Source organism: Macaca fascicularis, chromosome 6 (genome assembly GCF_037993035.2).
Source record: "Macaca fascicularis isolate 582-1 chromosome 6, T2T-MFA8v1.1".
NCBI classification, from domain to species: domain Eukaryota; kingdom Metazoa; phylum Chordata; class Mammalia; order Primates; family Cercopithecidae; genus Macaca; species Macaca fascicularis.
Window position 1 is genome coordinate 62,076,543 of NC_088380.1, and position 14,199 is coordinate 62,090,741.

Below are 14,199 nucleotides of genomic sequence, written 5' to 3' on the forward strand. Positions count from 1 at the left end.
TCTCATCTGAAACTATGCAAGTCAGAAAACAGTAAAATGATCCCTTTAAAATGCTGCAAGAAAAATACTAGTAACCCAGAATGTATGCCCAGTGGAAAAAAAGTCCTTAAAAAAGTCCTAAAAATTCAAGAGGAATCAAGACTTTTTCAGACAAAAAGAAACTGAGAGAACTTATTATCAGAAGACCTACACTACAAAAATTGTAAAAGGAAGTTCTACAGGTAGAAGGAAGATTTACTGATCAAAACTTGGAATATGGAACCAGACAGATCTCCAGAAATGGTCAAAATGAAGGTTTTTTTAGCTGTAGGTGAATTGAATTAAATTATTATTATTATTATTTTGAGACAGAGTCTCGCTCTATCGCCAGGCTGGAGTGCGGTGGCGCGATCTTGGCTCATTGCAACCTCTGACTCCCTGATTCAAGCTATTCTCCTGCCTCAATCTCCCGAGTAGCTGGGATTGTAGGCACGCACCACCACTCCCAGCTAATTTTTGTATTTTTAGTAGAGACAGGGTTTCACAAGTTGGCCAGGCTGGTCTCGATCTCCTGACCTCGTGATTAGCCCACCTCCACCTACCAAAGTGCTGGGATTACAGGTGTGAGATACCACGCCCAGCCAATTAAATTATTTTTAACATAAAGTGTCAATTAGCAGACACTGTTGTTGCCCATTACATCTCCTTCACTGGGTTGAAATACTCTTCTCCCATTTGCAGAAGAGGTGAGGAGCTGCTATCAGTTCACAGCTATATTCTTCTTCTGAGAACTGCCCTTGACCAATGGCAGCCACTTGGAAACAGAGTATGTAGAAAGCTATGCCTGGTTCCCAGGGGTGTCCAGTAGCCAATGACTAACAGATATGAGGCACCAAAAAGGCCTGCCCTTTTGCCTGAAGGTGGGATAATTCTGTGGTGCCATTCCTGTTGTAGGGTTCCCTATGGGATCAGCAGAAGCTGGCTTCATCTGAATCCCCATCTTTGACTGGCCTTTTCCCCTGCCCTATCCTGCTTCCTTCCCTTTGGCACAGGTTTCACCTGAGAGCTGTCCCTCAACATTCCCTTTCTCAATCTCTACTTCTGGGGAACCTGACCCAAGGCACTCTACATTTCACCACAAAGCATGATGTTTGCCATAGGTTTCTGTGCTATACATCATGCTGTGAATCCAGTTAAGAAATTCACTTCTGTTCCCAGTTTCCTAAAGAGTATATATCAAGAATGGAAGATATTTTTTGTAAAAAAAATTTCCACATTTATTCTTATGATCATATGCTTTTTTCCCCCTTTATTTTGGTAACATGGCAACATACAAAATCAACCTAGAATTCTTGGAATAAGTGCAACTTAGTCAATTTTCTTTTAATTTTAATCTTAATACTTTTCAAGACTAAGCAGGGAGCAGCAGGAGAAATCCCAAATACATTTAAACCTTCCAAAGCTGCTAACCACAAGAACAACTCTAGCCATTTCATATTCAATGAGTTTGTCCTCTATCAGGGCTTACAAAAGGAACAGGACTGTCCACAGGTAAGGGTGGAATGAGAGGGTCTGCAAGTACCTGTCAATTTTTGGCTTCTAACACCAGGTTTCGCTTGAAGGAGCAGTAAAACTTTATGCGTCAGCCCTTAGGTAGAGTCCTTCGGAGGATCAAAACACAGGGCTAATCAATCCCATAGGATTATGTGAGTAGGGAGTACAAAAGGAATTTGCAAACTGGCACAGGGCCTTTCATAGACTAGATTTTCAAAAAATATTAGCCTATTAACAGATTTTTATCACCTATTTATCATAGACTACTTTCCTCATCTTTACTTTGTGCATATTAGAAGTTGGAGGAACTTAAACTCTAAAACCATAGTCCTTTTATCACCAAATCCATATTTTTATTACAAAGGAAAGAAATAACTATCAATATTCTAACTAGAAAATACATGAATTTTTGTGTATGGAATAAGTACCCTAAAACACACAAACACACAAGCTCTAGAGTGATGGTGAGTTAATACTGTGAGAAATACCTTTATCCAACTAATTTATTTGGTCTCTCTTGAGACCCCCATTCTGGAAATGGCTCATCAGGGTTGATGACACCGTTTTTTTATTTTTGGGGTTTTTTTGAAACAGTGTTCTGCTTTGTTACCCAGGCTGAAGTGTAGTGGCACAAACATAGCTTACTGCAGGCTTAAACCCTTCGGCTCAAGCAATCCTCCCAAATAGCTGGGGTTACAGGTGTGAGCCCCGACACCTGGCCAGATGACACAGTCTAGCTGCAAGGTTAAAAGTTTTCCAAGTTTGTTACTCATTGTGTGTTTTTGCATTCTCTGCTAAATTCTAAATTCTTCCAAGGCTGTGAATGCATCTTGCCTTTCTTTTGTCCTGTCTTTCTTGGCAAAGTATTAAGGACAAAAGGGATCTGCTCAATTATTACTGAATTAGAGATGACAGGCCCATGGGAACCACCCCCGGACCCTGGCTCTGCTAACACCCTTCTCTAATCAAATGTGTTACTGAAGAAAGTACCCACAGTGGCATCGAAGACAGAAACACTCTGCCAAAATAGAAATCCTAATAAACTCTGAAATCTTCGGCTTCCTCTAAATTTCTTTCTATTGTCTTTCCATCGATTTGTGAGGTACGATGCTCACTGGACACCTCTAACCTGAAGATCTGGTGGCTGAGAGCACTTTTTCAATAGCTGATCATTTGTGAAATAAACACTTTGATCATCTGATGGCTGCTGACTTTCAATTTGGTTTTTTTTTTTTTTTCCTCCCAAGAACTTTCCCATGGCTCAATGTAATCATTTCATCAAATGAGATACACGCTTTTTGTAAAAAACAAACAAAACCCACTGTCATTGGTAGAAATTGGCGCTTCCCTTAACTCTCTCAGACTTAGCCTGTTCCTTTCCACTCTTTGTGAACAACCTTATTGATGACACAGTTCGTATTGATTTGCCACCCATATCTCTACTTCTTCCCACGACCCCAGAATTGCTACAATTTGGGAGGGAAGAAGGTGTGGAAAATGACCAGTATCCCCTGCATTCCTGGCTCTTACCTTTCACTAGTGCCCTGACTCTAAGAATTTTCACTTAAATAACATCTCACAAATTGCACCAATTAATTTTACTTCATGGATCTCAGAGATCATCGGGATTTTTGAAGCCAGAAGGAACCTCAGTGATTGCCTAGTCGATTCTTTCATTTTACCAAAATTAAGGTTTGGAATAAATGCATTATCCTAGATCTAGAGACAGAGCCAAGATGTAACAAGTCTGAACCCTTTCTAGTGAATACGTAGTACCACCCTATATGCATGAACCAAATCTGAGAAAATGAGCTTGCAGGTTTATGCACAGCAACAGGAAAATGTTCCTAACTCCCTTGAAACAACATGCTAATTTAATTTCAGCCAGCAAGACCTCATTCCAAGTTCCCACCCCACCACCCAAAAACTAGGGTAGCAGGGCTGCCCTGAACATGGAAGCCTCCTGGGGAATTCCCTGGCATATCCCAAGGAAAAAGGGTGTCGATGCCCAGTTTCCACAGACCTTTCTCACATTCCTGATTCAGAAATCTTCTTACCTAACATGTATTAGGGTTCTACTGAAATCGGTCTCAAACACCTTATTAAGCAACGTTTTAGAAATCTCTGTGCTACTTGTCCTGCCCACCCCGACCTCAAGTCCTGTCCTCCAGAATGGCTCCACAAGGAGGAGAGAACAGAGACGGATCACCACCAGAGCCTGAGAAGAGGGCCTGTGAAAACTGCCCCCCTTCCAATCAAAAAGGATTTTTTTCTCCTGACCACTATGTGAATAGAACATTAAAAACTTGAACTTTGAGCTGTGATCCAATACCTGAAATTCCTTTCATTCCACAATTAAAGATAAGGCTTTCAGTGAAAACACAGCAGGAATGAGCATTCCCTAGACTCATTAATGCCCAGGAAAAGATAAATGACTGACGTGGGCCATTTCTTAGAGATGGCTTTGGAGAAGGAGGAGGGAAAGGAGAGGTCAAGTGTACTAAAGGAAGAGTGAGCACAGGAAAATGAAAGGCTGGAGGCTTTGAAGAGAATCTCTGCCCACTTCACCATGTGCCCTGAACAATGCCAGATCTAATTGCTTCCAGAACTGCTCCTCACTCTAAAAAAACAAAAATCTCCTTTGACAACAAAGCCAACTGCTACAGGTTTTTAAGTGGACAAGGATGTCTTTGGGTGGCATCTACCCAGACGAAGATAGATAGGAAATAGATCCTTATCCAGGTATATTAGAAAGCGACTTCAAAACATGTAATAAATTTGTGCTATCAATCATCATATTACCTAATGAGGTAATATATATGAATATAGCCTTTTTCAACTGGGGAGCTCAAAGTGAAAAAGGAACCATAGATTTGTAGAAAACAGCAAACTTAGCTTCCCAAGTACTCAGCAGAGTGTCATATATAATAGAAATCACACACACACACACAAAGATAAAATCGATATACAAGTTAAAGGAATTTCCAGATTGGTATGATTGTTTCCATAAGTGAAAAAGCAGAATGAAGGATGATATTGAGAATGTGGTAGAATGCAGTCCCTTTTTATTTTCTGAGAATGCAGTCCCTTTTTATTTCTGAGGTGGTGTGGGGAGCCATTGAGAAAGGCAGAGAAAGAGAAGGGAAAAAATGCATGAGGATTGTGCTCCTGTTTACACACAGCCTGGGTTAATGTGTAATTGACAAGATTAATGGCTGCATAATAATTGCCTCTATTGTTTACTGTCTGGATGGTGGCCAGCCACCTTCCTGCTCTGCCCACCAATGGGTTTGGGTTTGTAAGGAATGCAGTCAGTGGCTGGTAGGGTCTGTATGCCAGGTGTAACCTTGCTAAAGAAGGCATTCAAGAATCATGCAGGGAGACATGGTGAGGTTTTGCCATGGCAGGGCATGCCTTCTTCTTGTTGTTAATAGTCTCACTTCAAATCTGCTAGGTTAACTGTGTCAGAACAGAGCCAGGCTCGGCCTGACCTAACCGCTCCACCTGAGAAAGACGAAGAAAATAAAACCTCAGGATGTAGAGAAAGGTCTCATTTCTGCCCTGGCCATACTGTGAACCAAAAAGCAGTGTGTTCCTCTGTGCTGTTCCTTGCAGTGTCCTGGGCTGTGCTGGGAAGTGCCCACCTTTCCCCCACAGGGATGCACAAATACCTTCTTCCCCGATCTGCTTTCTAAGCTCTTGCCTCTTGTCCACTGTGAGACAAGCAAACAGACCAAGACTCTGGGTCATGAACCACAGAGAGGATTTCCATTGAAATGTACCATGCGTCCAGCCCCTCTCCTGCTGATCTTGTCTTGTCTTGCCTCTCACATGGACCAGCATAGTTTTATGTGCAAAAACAAGAGCTACGTAATTCTCACGTGGCCTTGTTCTTGTTTGGGTCACAAGTGTTCTTCTTGATTACCTCAACCTTTGTGGTTTTCCATTTCCTAACCAATCAGTTCTAGAGTCTTGACACCTGACGAGGCCCTCCTGGGGCTGGTACTAATCTACCTTTCCTGTCTTCCCTTCCAGCCCAGGTTAGACTGCTCTACTGTGGAGCTCTATGCCTCCTTCCTTCCACCTAGAAGGTCTCCCTGCTACCCACTCTCTCTCAGTATATTCAAATCTGAACCCTCAGGTGCAGACTCCATAGTGTCTCCCTATTATACACTCTCACATCTTGTGTGCTTTTCCTTCATAACACTTATCCCTCCTGTCAATGATTTGTGCAGTTATCAGTGGGGTGACTCTCCCTTCCTAGATAGTAAGTTCCTGAAGACAAAAACTGCACATACTGTGCTCTGTGATACCTCTCTAAAAGAAGGTCTCTAGTATGTGCTTAAATCAATTGTCAAGTTAATAACCATATGAATACATGTAAAGACAAGTTCAAATTTCCACTTCCTTGGTGAGCTCAACCTTCAGCCTCTCCAGTTGGGTATATTCTTATTAGTCCATCTGAAGTAACAAGGGAACTTTGTGCTTCCCTGGCACTATCATTTCCCTGTTTTATTATCAGTATCTGGGCTTAGTCTTATCTCTCGTGCTTCTCTAAGTCTCCTTGAGAGCAGGGACTCTCTTTCATTGCTTGTGTGGCTCACAACTCCAAACACAAAATTTTATGTAGATGGGAGTCAAAAACTGTCAGCCGAGTAGTGGGTTATTTATTTATTCAGTCAGTCATTCATTTGATATCTATAGTCCTACATTCTGCACACAGTCCTACATCCTCCACACACTACTTCTTCTATATTAAAATGACATTTTAAAGAATTTTCACCAGTCTACAAATCTTATCATTTCAGAGTCTTAGCCATACTGCATATGCTCCTTCCAGGGGCATTCCACTCCAGTCTGCAGTCTTGAGTTTAAAGACATTGACATGGTTTGGCTCTGTGTTCCCATCCAAACCTCATCTCGAATTGTAATCCTCATATGTCAAGGAAGGATCTGGTAGGAGGTGATTGGATCATGGGGAGGTTTCCCCCATGCTGTTCTCATGATACTGAGGGAGTTCTTAATGAGATCTGATGGTTTAAAAGTGGCAGTTTCCCCTGTGTGTGCTCTGTCTCTCTTCTGCCACCATGTAAGACATGCCTTGCTTCCCCTTCCCCTTCCATCATGATTGTAAGTTTCCTGAGGCCTCCCAGTCATGCAGAACTGTGAGTCAATTAAACTTCCTTCCTTTATAAATTACCCAGTCTCAGATATTTCTTTATAGCAGTGTGAAAACAGACTAATATAGATATGAAGTCAGGGCATGAAGGTGCTCTATGTTTTTGGCCACAGACAGCAGAAGAGGCAAGAGGCTGGGGCAGTGGAAAAATAGAGGCAGCAAGAGCAAGTCCTTGCAACAGGTGGTTTAGGTGAATTAAATTAAGAGCCCTAATAAATTCAAAGCAGTAATAGGCTTTGAGCTTAAATCTTCACCCTGTGTATACAGCATAGCCTTGGGAAAGTCACTTTTCTCCCCAGATCTGTTTTCTGATGGGTGGATTGACATGGATGATGCCTGTCTTTCAGATTGTATATGGGATTAGTATATTTTCTGACAAATTTATCTGTCAACTCAAAAGGGTTATGCAAATGGGATTACCTAAATAGCAGCCCAGAGCTTCTAGTTTAGAAGACAAAGTGTGGGCACACAAGGAAATAGGGGAGCTGGGCACTGAGGAGGCTAAAGTGAGAGGACGGGGAGCTTGTTGTTCTCCTACAATGTATGAGGTATACAAAACAGAGAAGCTTGAAAAGGGGAAGCAGAACCCTGTAGAAGCACCACTCAGGTCTAGGAGCAGGCTAGGTGCCAAGGGGCTCCCACAGAAAGTGAGTCTGGAGAAGAAGAGGTGATGAAGGAAGACCAAAGTCTCTCCAAGGAGAGTCTGCTGTACTTGCTACTGAAAGGACATAAGAGGATCAGTAAAAGCATCCAATGAAAGGAAGAGGAACCACAGAAGCCAATGCTGGAGAAAGTGATCAAGCCAGGCAGTCTGGTCAGATCACAATCCCATTTCTTCTTTCTGGACATGGAGCCAACTACAATTCTCAGACTCCTTTATAGCTAGGTGTGGCCACCTGAATGAGTTCTAGCCAAAGTAATGTGAACAGAATGATATGGGTCACTTCTAGACCAGGCACATACCGACCTTCTGCCTGTCTTTCTCTGTGCTGTTTTCCATCCTTGGGTGCTCGCACTCAGGGTGACTTCGGAAGCCAAATGTTGAAGATGGTAGAGCCACAAGACTTCAAAAGGATCAGGTTCCCAGACCACTGCTTGGAGGATAGAGCCTTATCAGTCATTACAACCATTTTAGACTCTGTATCAGCAAGAAAAAAAAAAATTATATTGTTCAATCCAATGTACAATTAGGGGTGAGTTTATTAGAGCAACTATCATTACCTTAATTAGTATAGCACGATGAGGTTAGGGAGGTGACTGAGGAGACCACTGGCTGCGTTTTTAAATAATCAATCAAGTGGAAATTATATAAGAGAGGAAGGGGAAACAGGTGGGAGAAAGAAGAAGCTGGTAGATGGTATCTATGGATGATTTTTGAAGACAGGACTCCAAAATAAAGAATATTGAAATCTTCTTTTACACAAAGAATGTGCACCTCATGACCTGAGCAGTCCATGTCCACTCCTTCTTGGCAGCTCCCATCTACTCTGTGACCTCGGCCCTAGCACTTAACCTTTCCTTGGCTTTCTATTTATAGCCAGAAAAGAAACATACCAATCAAATTTCTGTAAAAGGTTTCCCAAAACTCCAAGTTCCTGCTCCTGCTTTTTCTCTCTCTTTTTCCCCCCAAATAATTTTTGATTGTTTAATGTGGGAAAATGTTTTATGAGAATTGCATTCCTTTCTGAGCCACTGCCTGGGTCATTTAAATTAAACAATAGACAAAGGGAAACATTAACTCGAGGGGACTTTATAATAACAATCCAGGGCTGAACCAGGATTGGCTAAGAACGTGAAAGGAATTGGAAGATTTGTGGCCATCTAGGCTACAGGAGGAAAAAGTTCAGCTTTCCCTTCTTCTCCTCCCACCAGGTATGCTCCAAAGATGATGCCTCATTAATTCTCTGGTCCTGTCAGTTTCTAACATTTCTAAAATGTTCTCAGATGCTCAGGCAAGCACAGACCAATGAACGAACATAGATACTAAAGGCAAAGTTTTACAGGACTCTAAAGCCATTCAGGCAAAGACAAGGTATAAACAGAATTTATTCTAATTACTATTATTATTTTTATTATTTTAATCAGATAGGTCTATTCAGGACATGCAAGCTTAGCTTTTGAATCTTGGTCATAAACCTTTGGGCATTTTTTTCTAAGTCCTTGTAATAGCAACAATGAGAGATTAAGCTAGAAAATAAATCTACAAATGAGTAGCTATCTTATAATTAGTAAGCACTCTCCTTCATATAAAATTCCATGCCAGACTCTAATAGCCACCCTCTGTACTCACATAGAGCCTTTCATCTGAGATGCTCAAAGTACTTCTTGCTAATACCAGTGCCAATTCTCTCAAAATTTCTTTAAGCCAGGGAACTAGAATTCCCGTTCATAAGGTGTACTGACTATTCCTGACATCTAAGCCCTAAGGTCTCCATCTTATGGAGTTGTAGGTGGTGCTCCTGCCCCAGGTGACTGTGGTACCCCCAGCGCAATGAAGGGGAGAAAGGATCCTATCAAGGCAGGAAATTCTGTTTGCAGCCACATGGGAGACAATGGGACAGAAAGGAAGCTCCATTATTGGAGTTAGGCTGACTGCAAACCCTGGCTCCTATATTTCAGCAAATTAGCTACCCTCTCTGAGCTTCAGTTTCCTCATCTATAATCAAGAATGGGGCCGGGTACAGTGGTTTATGCCTGTAATCCCAGCACTTGGGAGGCTGAGGCACAAGGATTGCTTGAGGCCAGGAATTTGAGACTAGACCAGGCAACGTGATCCCGTCTCTACAAAAAAAAATTTTCTTTTAGTTATCTGGGCGTGGTGGGGCACACCTGTAGTCCCAGCTACTCAGGAGGCTGAGGCAGTAAGACCCCTTGTGCCCAGGAGTTCAAGATTACAGTGAACTATTATCATGTCACTGCACTCCAGCCTGGGCAACAAGTGAGACTGTTGAAAAAATAATAATAATAAAACGAAAAAAGGATGTAGTATAATAGTATGGTTCTTGACCCACATTAGGCACTCAATAAATACTTGCTTGGGGTATAAGGCCATATCAGCCTTCATATCCTCAATTTCATTGTTATCTTTGAAAGTAAGCAATGTTGTGTCTGGTTAATACTTGGTTGAGGGTCTGCGTGGGAATAATGCTCATAGTAGGCACTCAATAAATCCTAATGGAACTGTCTTGCATTGGAAGAAGTCTATTTCCAATGTCTGTGCCACCAAAACCAACTTGAGTTTTCCATAAGAACAAATCCAATATTATCTCATGTAAATTCCAATCCCTGGGTTTGAAAGATTTTTTTTAAGTGCAATTGTAATCTTCCCTCTTCAGTATACCTGGATTGATTTTCCAAATCCCTTCCTGTTCTGCATTCATAACCAATGGAGAATACTGTTATGAATTGTATCACTTTGTTAAATACCAATAAAAAATTATCAGTTACAACCAGGTGTGGTGGCTCACGCCTGTAATCCCAGCACTTTGGGAGGCCGAGGTGGGCGGATCATCTGAGATCGGGAGTTTGACACCAGCCTGACCAACATGGGGAAAATCCATTTCTACTAAAAATACAAAATTAGCTGTGTGTGATGGTGCACACCTGTAATCCCAGCTACTTGGGAGACTGAGGCAGGAGAATCACTTCCACCTGGAAGGTGGAGATTGCAGTGAGCCGAGGTCGTGCCATTGCACTCCAGCCTGGGCAACAAGAGAGAAACTGTGTCTCAAAAAAAAAAAAAAAAATTATTAGTTACAGAGATTTGTTGAAATTATTTCTTATGTAGAATTATCTTGTATAAACTTTAATGTATAATTATACTCTGTGGATTTGTTTGCATTATTTTTAGGATGTAAATGGTTTAATCCTTTCAGATAGTTGAAAACAAAATAATATACTTTGGATTATAAATATCACATTTTTATTAGATTTTTCATAACTCTACCAAAAATCCAGCCACGCCATTCATCAATCAAAAGCTATAAAGTCACAAGAAGCCCCCATTTTCTGTATCTGAAAAATTAAATCTGAAAATTATTAAAAAGCAATTTATAAACTTATTTGGAAGGCCATCATGACACAACATTTACTCAGAACTTACTTGTCTAACCTCAGCCAGTTCAAAATATTGAAATAACCAAAAAGTAAGCATGAGGTTGGAAAAGGGAAGCTTCTGAGCAGGCAAAATAGACAGTAATATGTTAAACATCTATATTTCATGGTTGTAAATTTCACTGATAAGAGATCTTTTAGAATATCACTCAGAGCTAAGTACTCTTATTTTGTCCACAAGGCTAACAAGTTTTTCATTCGATTTTGCCCATTGTTGGTGGATGAAAAGCAGCAAATCAGAAGTGTGTAGACATTAGAGAGAAGAAGAGTTCTTCTGGGTGTCAGCCCGTAAGCCAAGAAACCAGCTGGTTTTTGCATAACTATTTGGCATTTTAGCAGATATTAAGGGAGAGAAAAATAATAGTGATTGTCCTTGCCTTCCCCACCTTACACCTTGGTTGGGAGTAGAAAAGGGATACACACAGGAAACAAGGAGAAAACAAATAAATTGTGCAGTACTGGCCATATGCACTAAAATAACTCAGAGAAGGGAGACATCAGCACGGAAGATAGTACAAGAGATTTCACTGAGGCCAAATCGTCTGAAAAATTATCAATTACAGCAAGCTGTCTGTCTTAAAGACAAAAGAAAATCTGAAAAGTGATACCTTGAAATCATTGTGAGAGATATTTCCCTTTGAACCCTAAGACTTAATTTTGAGACAATTACATTTTTATTTTACCAGGTGGTAAGGCAGTTAAGAGTGGGGGCCTGGCTGGGCGCGGTGGCTCAAGCCTGTAATCCCAGCACTTTGGGAGGCCGAGACGGGCGAATCACGAGTTCAGGAGATCGAGACCATCCTGGCTAACACGGTGAAACCCCGTCTCTACTAAAATACAAAAAAAAAAAAATTAGCCGGGCGAGGTGGCGGGCGCCTGTAGTCCCAGCTACTCGGGAGGCTGAGGCAGGAGAATGGCGTGAACCCGGGAGGCGGGGCTTGAAGTGAGCTGAGATCCGGCCACTGCACTCCAGCCTGGGCGACAGAGCGAGACTCCGTCTCAAAAAAAAAAAAAAAAAAAAAGAGTGGGGGCCTGCCAGCGCCCATTCTTTTACCCTACAGAGCACATAGCTGTGCTGTGTACAGAAGAGCCACTTGTAAATATTTGTCAAATTGAATTTCCAAGGCAGGGCATATTAATATACTCTGTTAATTATCACAGTAAAACCTAAACAGGTGGTACATTTAGATGAGATGCAGAGAAAAACGCAAAACCGGCTAAGAGCTCAAATGGACTAGGAAATACCTAAAAGACTGGGGGGAAAGCAAAGGTTTGCTTAGAAGCGATGAACAGGAAGTTTTAGGAAACCTCAAATATCTGAAACACAGGGATGATTTCTTTGCATATACCTGGAAAACCAAATTAGGGGAAATCAATTTAAGGTGTAGAAGGAGCGATTTCAATACCAAGGCATTTGGAATGTATTCTTGAATAAAATTTGTTTTTTAATGTTTTCTTTCATATGCTGCTCTTTCAATGGTTCTGTGAAACAGCATGGAAGCAGAGTCATGGGTTCGGTGACATATTCAGTAGCCCTGGGCTGAATGACCTGTGTAAGGCCCACTCCCCAGCCCCACCCCACCCCACCAGCCCTGCCAATCCACAAGAGCACTGATACCCTCCAAGAAGGGGCTCCTTCTCAATGGGGCTCATGCAGATTATACCTGGAATCAGGATTCTGAACAAATCCTTCATGAACCACTGTGCTCATGACCCAGGTTGGGAAAGAGGCCCATCTGTCTGCTTGAATCAGCGGGAAACAGTGATGGTAAAGGCATGAGCCAAAAGTTCTGAATGTGCGAAAATGTACACACACACGACTCACTGCTTGACTCCTTGGACACAGACAGATGCTGGCTTGGTACGATTTAAGGGACACCAAGATAATTCCCCAAATCTCTTTCCCATCAACAAGAAAAACAAGCAATGCAGTATAATGAAGAGAGGACTCTGCTAGGCCTGGGGAGGCCCGAGTCCAAATCTTAGTTCCATGTTATCTTGATCCAGTTACTTCACCTTTCTGGGACTCAGTTTCCTCATTGATAAAATGGGATAATATTATTATATTATAATAATATACCAAGTTGTTCTGAGGACTAAATGAGATCATGTATTAAGTACCTGGTACAATAGGAGCCACACAGTACATGCTCATTCTGTGGTAGCTTCTATTCTGCAACAGCAGGGACCTGCTTTTGGCCTAACCATTGTTAGGTTGTCACTATTGCCCTTCTGTAAGTGAAAGTATAGCAAGGAGTTGCCCTGCACACCCATAGATAAATACACAGGTAAATTAACTTCTGTTGCTTGGAACTAAAAATCTTAATAGGAAAATCCTCAGCTTGCTTTGTCAACCTAGGAAAGGAAGTTGACCAGGAAAGCATAAAAGAGGGTGGTTCTAAGAAAATTAAATCACTTCAGCAGAATTTGAGGTATAAAATGAAGCACTGGAGAAAACGGATGCTTTTATTTCTCCATATAATGGAATTCAGAGGTTCTGCACATACATCGAAGAATATTTTAAGAATAACAATTGTTCAGTGGACACTTTCAGATGGAACCAAAGGTTGAATCCATGCTGGCATAGAAGACACAAGAAAGGGAAATCACAAATGACACAGCGGGAGCACAGGAGTCTCACTCTCGGCAGGCCTGTGGTCAGTGACATTCTTTAGTTTTCCTTGCCATTGTCTGCTGCCCAATCAGCTCTACTTGGTAGAAGGAGCTGGCCACTGGATCCAAATGGAGCTGTTGGGAATGAATGCCACACTGGGTAAGCAGGGCCCTGTGTTTCCACAAGGAGGCGAGAGCAGCAGGACTGCTCAGTGGAGAAGATGGGCACAAACTGAAACAAACCAAACCACTTGACTGAATGCCGCTACCTGGAAATGTAAGCGACAGAGGCTAGGATTGGAGTGGGAATCAGTGAACCTGCTTAGAGATTTCTGGGGTAACTCAGAGGAAAAATTATGCAAAGTGAGTTGGGCAAATTAACTGTAGGAACTACCCTGATTTAGAAAGAGATAAGACAGGGCAAGAGTCTAGAGCAGAGAATGGAAAAAACAGGCAAAGCAAGGCCCAGGGCTCAGGGCCCAGGCTGTCTCACCCACAGCTTCAGGAACTTGGATAGGAATACTAGAGATAAAGCATACTCTAGTCCCCAGGACCTGGGGCCTCAGTTTGAAAGCTTTCTCTGTCTCTTTTTTTGCATGTAAATACAAAATAAAAGCCAGCCACTAATGGTTGTTTCTCCCCAAAGTAAAACACAGACAATGAAAACAAAAAGTTCCACCAGCCAGATATAAACTAATGAAATATGTTCCAGGTAAGTGGTTATCTGCAGATCTGTCCTAGATCAAAGAATTCTCTCTCTC